Genomic DNA, 8,488 nt, shown 5'->3' with positions numbered 1-8,488 from the left:
TCCATGGTACGGCTGGAGGTACTTCGGCACCTGTCTGGTTTTAACCACTCACAACCCATAGACTGTAAGCTTCCATAGCATGACTGAAGACCCTTCAGCCTTGCCAGGTGCTACCCACTCCTCCGCCACATGGATTGAGAGCTGCAAATGCACGGATGCGGGACCCCCAGCCTGACTGCGGTGTTGACATAGATGCATAGAATGGGGTCTTCGGTAGCATGGTTGAAGCACTTTGGCCAGGCCTTGGTGCTAATTACAATCTCACATTATAGAGTTATCCCGAGCCATACATTAACACTTTTATATTGTTTCTGGGCAAAGGCAAGTCTGTGAAAAACGAGGTGGATGAAGCTTTGTTAAACCCAAGGGGCAATGCTGAATTTAAGCAATTATGGGAATTTGTAAGGGTCTAAAAATCTAAAAAAAATGGGAGTCAAAATGTTAAGGACCTCGTAGATGACACTATGTTCAATGTGTCACGTGCAGCTGTGGCGCATCAGAAGCCTCCTTGTAGTGTAATGGCCAGATTATCCCTGGTGGGCATCTTAATGATTCCCCACCCCCACCATTTCCTGTTCCATGACCTGCTACCCGCCACTTCCTGTCTTGGAGCTTTTCTTCTGTTGAAAAACAGAAGGCTGGAAAGTTCCTCTTTTCACCTGGCCCCATTATGAACGTCCATGTTTTTATTGCCATTGTGATTATTAACTTTGAGCATGGGAGCATATTGACTTCCAAAATGTGGAACGACTGCCAGATTTTTAGGCATGGAATTCTACGACTGCCTATGGCAAAAGGTACACTTCCTGACTCCCAAGAAGCTTCTCAAAGATCCGATGCCGCTTTTCCAGGGCATGTTACAAATGCTGCAAAGCACTGCACAGAGCAGACAACATCACAGATGCCTACCGGGTCATCAACCGTGTAATAATAGCCCGGATGAGTTCATCTGCAAGGTTGAGAGTGGCTGCTTTTAGTTTACAGCAACCAATCAGGTCACAAACATCCTTGCTGTTCTTAAAACAAATAAATATGAAGACAGTCAAGAAATACAGGGGGATGATCACGAAGAACGTGCAAAAGAGCACAGTGATCGAAAAGAAGTTGCGGAGAGGGGCGGCCAAGAAGAAGAAAGAGACCAGAGCCAGCCAACGCAAAGGTATAATGCCAATGGGGAGATGACCCAGGGAGGAGGATGGGCTGCCAGGGAAAGAATGGGGACAAGAGACCAGAGCCAGTCAACGCAAAGGTATAATGCCAATGGGGAGATGACCCAGGGAGGAGGATGGGCTGCCAGGGAAAGAATGGGGACAAGAGACCAGAGCCAGTCAACGCAAAGGTATAATGCCAATGGGGAGATGACCCAGGGAGGAGGATGGGCTGCCAGGGAGGGAATGGGGACAAGAGACCAGAGGCAGCCAATGCAAAGGTATAATGCCAATTGGGAGATGACCCAGGGAGGGGGATGGGCACATGAAAGAGACCAGAGCCAGCGAACGCAAAGGTATAATGCCAATGGGGAAATGACCCAGGGCGGAGGATGGGCTGCTAGGGAGGGAATGGGGACAAGAGACCAGGGCCAACCAATGCAAAGTTATAATGCCGGTGGGGAGATGACCCGGGGAGGGGGACGGGCTGCCTGGGAGGGAATGGGGACGGGCACAAGAAAGAGACCAGAGCCAGCCAACGCAAAGGTATAAAGCCAATGGGGAGATGACCCAGGGAGGGGGACGGGCTTCCCGGGAGGGAAAGGGCACAAGAAAGAGACCAGAGCCAGCCAGCGCAAAGGTATAATGCCAATGGGGAGATGACCAAGGAAGGGGGACGGGCACAAGAAAGAGACCAGAGCCAGCCAACGCAAAGGTATAATGCCAATGGGGAGATGCTGTAGGGAGGGGGACGGGCACAAGAAAGAGACCAGAGCCAGCAAACGCAAAGGTATAATACCAATGGGGAGATGACCCAGGGATGGGGACGGGCTGCCTGGGAGGGAATGGGCACAAGAAAGAGACCAGAGCCAGCCAGCGCAAAGGTAAAATGCCAATGGGGAGATGACCAAGGGAGGAGGACGGGCTGCCTGGTAGGGAATGGGGACGGGCACAAGAAAGGGACCAGAGCCAGCCAACGCAAAGGTATAATGCCAATGGGGAGATGACCCAGGGAGGGGGACGGGCTGCCTAGGAGGGAAGGGGCACAAGAAAGAAACCAGAGCCAGCCAGCGCAAAGGTATAATGCCAATTGGGAGATGACCCAGGGAGGGGGACGGGCTGCCCGGTAGGGAATGGGGACGGGCACAAGAAAGAGACCAGAGCCAGCCAACGCAAGGGTATAATGACAATGGGGAGATGACCCAGGGAGGGGGACGGGCTGCCCGGGAGGGAAGGGGCACAAGAAAGAGACCAGAGCCAGCCAGCGCAAAGGTATAATGCCAATGGGGAGATGACCCAGGAAGGGGAACGGGTACAAGAAAGAGAACAGAGCCAGCCAACGCAAAGGTATAATGCCAATGGGGAGATGCTGTAGGGAGGAGGACGGGCACAAGAAAGAGACCAGAGCTAGCCAACGCAAAGGTATAATGCCAATGGGGAGATGACCCAGGGAGGGGGACGGGCTGCCTGGGAGGAAATGGGCACAAGAAAGAGACCAGAGCCAGCCAGCGCAAAGGTAAAATGCCAATGGGGAGATGACCCAGGGAGGGGGACTGGCACAAGAAAGAGACCAGAACCAGCCAACGCAAAGGTATAATGCCAATGGGGAGATGACCAAGGGAGGAGGACGGGCTGCCCGGAAGGGAATGGGCACAATGGCCGAAGAGGGAAGGGAGACAAAAGAACTGATGGAGATGTTAAAAAAGGCAGGGGAGAAAGAGGAAAAGGCAAACCCAAAAAGGGAGCTGAAGAAAAAGTCAGGTCAAAGGAGAAATGGATAGACACGTTTAGATATTTGAGTTTGTTCCCTTACAAAAGAATGGATAATAGTGATTTTGACTGGTTATGATGATGTGTTGTTTATAGGGAGCGCTTTACAGGGAACATATACAATATCGCCCATCCAAAGTTGGTACCCATTTATCGAACCTGGGACCTGCAGATCACACATAGATTGCAGCAGCAAGTGCTCAACCCGCTGAACTATCTTACCAGTTAAGTTTATGGTTAGCTATACAAACATTATAAACTGAACCATCCTTACTTGTGACCCTCAGGAATACAATGGCTGTCTTGACGTCCCAATTTAAAGGGAAGCATTTGGACCTGATTCATTAAAAGCTTTTTCCCCTTATATTTAGAACCATTTATGACATTTTTTTTGTTTTAGTACACCAGGGCAATGTGTGCCAAGCAATTCCTGTTCAGCATGCTCAATGTCCTGGCAGCAGGACACCTTACCCTTTCTGAACGGGAGAGGTGTCCCGCTGCCAGGACATTGCCCCAAGGAGCTCCAGGCAGCAGCAGAACGGGTCTCGCGTTGCTCTGGGTCAACAGAGCATTACACTGTAAGCCATTAGGCACTGATGGAGTGTGGGGTGTGGGGGGGGGGTGCATATTAGCAGGGAATTTTGTCTTTTTAGAAATGGGAATGGGAGGGAGTGATCAGAGGTGAGAAGGGCGCATAATGCTACTTGCTTTATGAAATAATGATTATCCCTTTAAAACCCATACAGTATCTTTTAGGCTGACATGAATGTGCATGATGCTATTGTGACTTTGCATGCAGGATGGGAGAAGAAAACTAAATGCATTCTTTTATTGCTCAACGTATTTCTATAGTGTATAGTTAGTTTACTAAGAAAGGATAATTTATTATGTAATGTGTTTTGCTTCCAAGGCATTGCTATTGCACATGAAATACAAAGCAACACCTTAATATCAACTAAACCTAGGAAGATGTGCTCAGTTGCTTAAATTGTCCACATCCCGGTTTCACCATTTCACCAAAGTGTGTGATCCTGGGCAAAACATTTAATCGCACTGCGTCTTATCTGCAGCTCTGTAAGTGATTCTGATTCACTTCATAGCGTATGTTAATATATGCTGTTTTTTTAAGGCCTAATGACCATAGAGTTGCTCCATATATAATAGTGCAATTTAGGTATGTTGCACCACAAAGTTATTTGCCACTTGGCTTACTTATGACAATTTATTCTAAAGTCACTTCCATGGTGCCTCCAAGTGTCAAAGACTGATGATGCTCCTTGCAATGTCCTTTTCTGTGAAGTCACTTCTGTTGGTGCAATCCATATGCAAATTAGAAGGTTTACACATACTTTTGGCAGGTGCTTAACTCAGGTAGATTCCAGAAGAACCCATCGATTTTCTGCCAGCAGGAAAATGACCTGGTGGTGGAAGGCCACCTGGTGTTTTCTGGCGGAGTCTAGGAGTCTGGCAGGAACAGAAAAGCCACCTGGTGTTTTCTGGCAGAGTGTAGGAGTCTGCAGGAACAGAACATCCAGGCTTTTCCCCCGCCCTGCCTGCAAAGCCATCGAAATACCCCAGAGTGTAAAAAGGGGCGTTAAAGTAGGCGTAAATCCTTTCAACTTCCTTTTTGCCCCACTTTTCTGCACTACAGGGACTTGCAAAATGGGACCCTCAGAGTGTAGAGTGCTCTATTGATAGTGGCGCTGTCATGATCACGTGGTCTCCGGGAATAGGGGAGGGGATATTTGATGTAGCCTTTGTGTACTATTCTCAGAACTCAGTGGGGAACTCTCAACGTACTGAAGGGACTCTCTGTTTTATCCCAGGACCAACCTTCTCCTCCTCCTCACCTGTGTTAAGGTCCTTTGAAGAATCCTCTGGAGATATGGTCCTCCTTTCTCACCAAGCAGTCTCTGGCTTTTTTATGATGTTCTTAGGACACGCTCGACTGGAGGCCACCTTGCTAGAAAGCTAACAGCTTAGCAGTGGGACCCCCAGGGAGCAAGCCCCAATACCAGGGAAAAGCCACGCTAAAAAACCCTGGTTTTGCGCTGGATGACTGAACTCGCTTGTTGGAGAAATCATGTAGCGAACGGGGGCTCCAGAAGATGAAGTGAAGCTTGAGCGCAATGTTGATAACTGCTCTGTAGAGGCTGGGACTGCCCAGAACCAGCCGTAGGAATGAGGCTGGGAATACTTGACTAGTGAGCGGGAGTTCAAGGCATCCAGAAGCTGCCGCGGAACACCAGCGTAATGTAGACAACACTCCGAGGAGGCTGGATCAGCCGGGAAGCACAAGGAGAGCAAGAAGGTAGGCAGCCAAGACAGGGATTCCAGCGGGGACATAGGACAGAAAGGAGCCAAGGGAAGAGGGGGGCGCAGGTGACAGAAAGCAGGGGAGACGGGAAAATTGCTGAAAGCACCGGAGGACAGGAGCGGGAGACAAGAGTGTAAACCCTGAACGAACAAGGGTTGCAACGTTTCGTTGCGCCGCCGTGGGCATGCACTTGTACTGCCGGGCGAGACGAGGACCAACAGAAGAAAAACTAGACCGCTTCTTACGCTTCCCGTGGAGGCCGTTAGTCCCTTTTCCATGTCGTCCACAGCCTCCACGGTACGCGAGTCATGACAGCTATTAAACATCCAATCTATAGATGTGAAGTGAGCATGCAACCCGTCACCTGCACAACCGAAAGAACCCCCTATGCCTCCTATGATGGAATCTATAGATGTGATGTCACCCATCACCTACACAATTGAAAGAACCCCCTGTGCCTCCTGTGATGGAATCTATAGATGTGAAGTGAGCATGCCACCTGTCACCTACAGAACCGAAATAACCCCCTGTGCCTCCTGTGATGGAATCTATAGATGTGAAGTCAGCTTGCCACCCACCACCTACACAACCAAAAGAACCCCCTATGCTTCCTGTGATGGAATCTATAGATGTGAAGTGAGCATGCAACCCGTCACCTAAACAACCGAAAGAACCCCCTATGCCTCCTGTGATGGAATCTATAGATGTGAAGTAAGCATGCCACCCATCACCTACACAACCGAAAGAACCTCCTGTGATGGAATCTATAGATTTGAAGTGAGCATGCCACCTACACAACCGAAAGAACCCCCCATGCCTCCTATGATGGAATCTATAGATGTGAAGTGAGCATGCCACCCACCACCTACACAACCGAAAGAACCCCCTATACCTCCTGTGATGGAATCTATAGATGTGAAGTCAGCATGCAACCCACCACCTACACAACCGAAATAACCCCCTGTACTTCCTAGAATGGAATCTATAGATATGAAGTGAGCATGCCACTCGTCGCCTACACAACCGAAAGAACCCCCTGTGCTTACTATGATGGAATCTATAGATGTGAAGTGAGCATGCCACCCATCACCTACGAAACCTAAAGAACCCCCTATGCCTCTAGTGATGGAATCTATAGAGATGAAGTGAGCATGCCACCCTTCACCTACACAACCAAAAGAACCTCCTGTGATGGAATCTATAGATTTGAAGTGAGCATGCCACCTACACAACCAAAAGCACCCCATGCCTCCTATGATGAAATCTATAGATGTGAAGTGAGCATGCCACCCTTCACCTACACAACCAAAAGAACCACCTATGCCTCCTATGATGGAATCTATAGATGTGAAGTGAGCATGCCACCCACCACCTACACAACTGAAAGAACCCCCCATGCCTCCTATGATGCAATCTATAGATGTGAAGTGAGCATGCAACCCACCACCTACACAACCGAAGGAACCCCCTATGCCTCATATGATGGAATCTATAGATGTGAGGTGAGCATGCCACCCACCACCTACACAACCAAAAGAACCCCCTGTGCCTCTTGTGATGGAATTTATAGATGTGAAGTGAGCATGCCACCCGCACCACCTACACAACCTAAAGAACCCCCTATGCCTCCTATGATGGAATCTATAGATGTGATGTGAGCATGCCACCCATCACCTACACAACCGAAAGAACCTCCTGTGATGGAATCTATAGATGTGAAGTGAGCATGCCACCCATCACCTACACTACCGAAAGAACCCCCTATGCCTCCTGTGATGGAATCTATAGATGTGAAGTCAGCATGCAACCCACCACCTACACAACCGAAATAACCCCCTGTACTTCCTAGAATGGAATCTATAGATGTGAAGTGAGCATGCCACTCGTCGCCTACACAACCGAAAGAACCCCCTGTGCTTACTATGATGGAATCTATAGATGTGAAGTGAGCATGCCACCCATCACCTACGAAACCTAAAGAACCCCCTATGCCTCTAGTGATGGAATCTATAAAGGTGAAGTGAGCATGCCACCCTTCACCTACACAACCAAAAGAACCTCCTGTGATGGAATCTATAGATTTGAAGTGAGCATGCCACCCACCACCTACACAACTGAAAGAACCCCCCATGCCTCCTATGATGCAATCTATAGATGTGAAGTGAGCATGCAACCCACCACCTACACAACCGAAGGAACCCGCTATGCCTCATATGATGGAATCTATAGATGTGAAGTGAGCATGCCACCCACCACCTACACAACCAAAAGAACCCCCTGTGCCTCTTGTGATGGAATTTATAGATGTGAAGTGAGCATGCCACCCGCACCACCTACACAACCTAAAGAACCCCCTATGCCTCCTCTGATGGAATCTATAGATGTGAAGTGAGCATGCCACCCATCACCTACACAACCGAAAGAACCTCCTGTGATGGAATCTATAGATGTGAAGTGAGCATGCCACCCATCACCTACACAACCGAAAGAACCCCCTATGCCTCTTGTGATGGAATCTATAGATGTGAAGTGAGCATGCAACCTGTCACCTACACATCTGAAAGAACCCCCTATGCCTCCTATGATGGAATCTATAGATGTGAAGTGACCATTGCACCCATCACCTACACAACCGAAAGAACCTCCTGTGATGGAATCTATAGATGTGAAGTGAGCATGCCACCCATCACCTACACAACCAAAAGAACCCCCTATGCCTCCTATGATACAATCTATACATGTGAAGTGAGCATGCCACCCACCACCTACACAACTGAAAGAACCCCCATGCCTCCTATGATGCAATCTATAGATGTGAAGTGAGCATGCAACCCACCACCTACACAACCGAAGGAACCCCCTATGCCTCATATGATGGAATCTATAGATGTGAAGTGAGCATGCCACCCACCACCTACACAACCAAAAGAACCCCCTGTGCCTCTTGTGATGGAATTTATAGATGTGAAGTGAGCATGCCACCCGCACCACCTACACAACCGAAAGAACCCCCTATGCCTCCTATGATGGAATCTATAGATGTGAAGTGAGCATGCCACCCATCACCTACACAACCGAAAGAACCTCCTGTGATGGAATCCTATAGATGTGAAGTGAGCATGCCACCCATCACCTACACAACCAAAAGAATCCCCTGTGCCTCCTATGACGGAATCTATAGATGTGAAGTGAGCATGCAACCCACCACCTACACAACTGAAAGAACCCCCTATGCCTCCGATGATGGAATCTA

At 49.0% G+C, this 8,488-nt stretch overlaps 1 long non-coding RNA gene across 1 annotated transcript in view; it reads left to right on the top strand.

Moving 5' to 3' along the window:
- The first annotated feature begins 949 nt into the window (after positions 1-949).
- Positions 950-8,488, top strand: part of LOC138527260 (uncharacterized) — a 28,812-nt gene continuing 21,273 nt past the window's right edge. The window contains exon 1 of the long non-coding RNA XR_011283838.1: positions 950-1,159. This is a non-coding gene — a long non-coding RNA (uncharacterized lncRNA). The remainder of the gene's footprint in view (positions 1,160-8,488) is intronic.

The sequence above is a fragment of the Ambystoma mexicanum genome, chromosome 14 (assembly GCF_040938575.1).
Source record: "Ambystoma mexicanum isolate Mex_15411 chromosome 14, UKY_AmexF1_1, whole genome shotgun sequence".
In the NCBI taxonomy this organism is placed as follows: domain Eukaryota; kingdom Metazoa; phylum Chordata; class Amphibia; order Caudata; family Ambystomatidae; genus Ambystoma; species Ambystoma mexicanum.
Note: the sequence above shows the minus strand (reverse complement) of the source record. Positions and strands in the feature narration are given on the sequence as shown.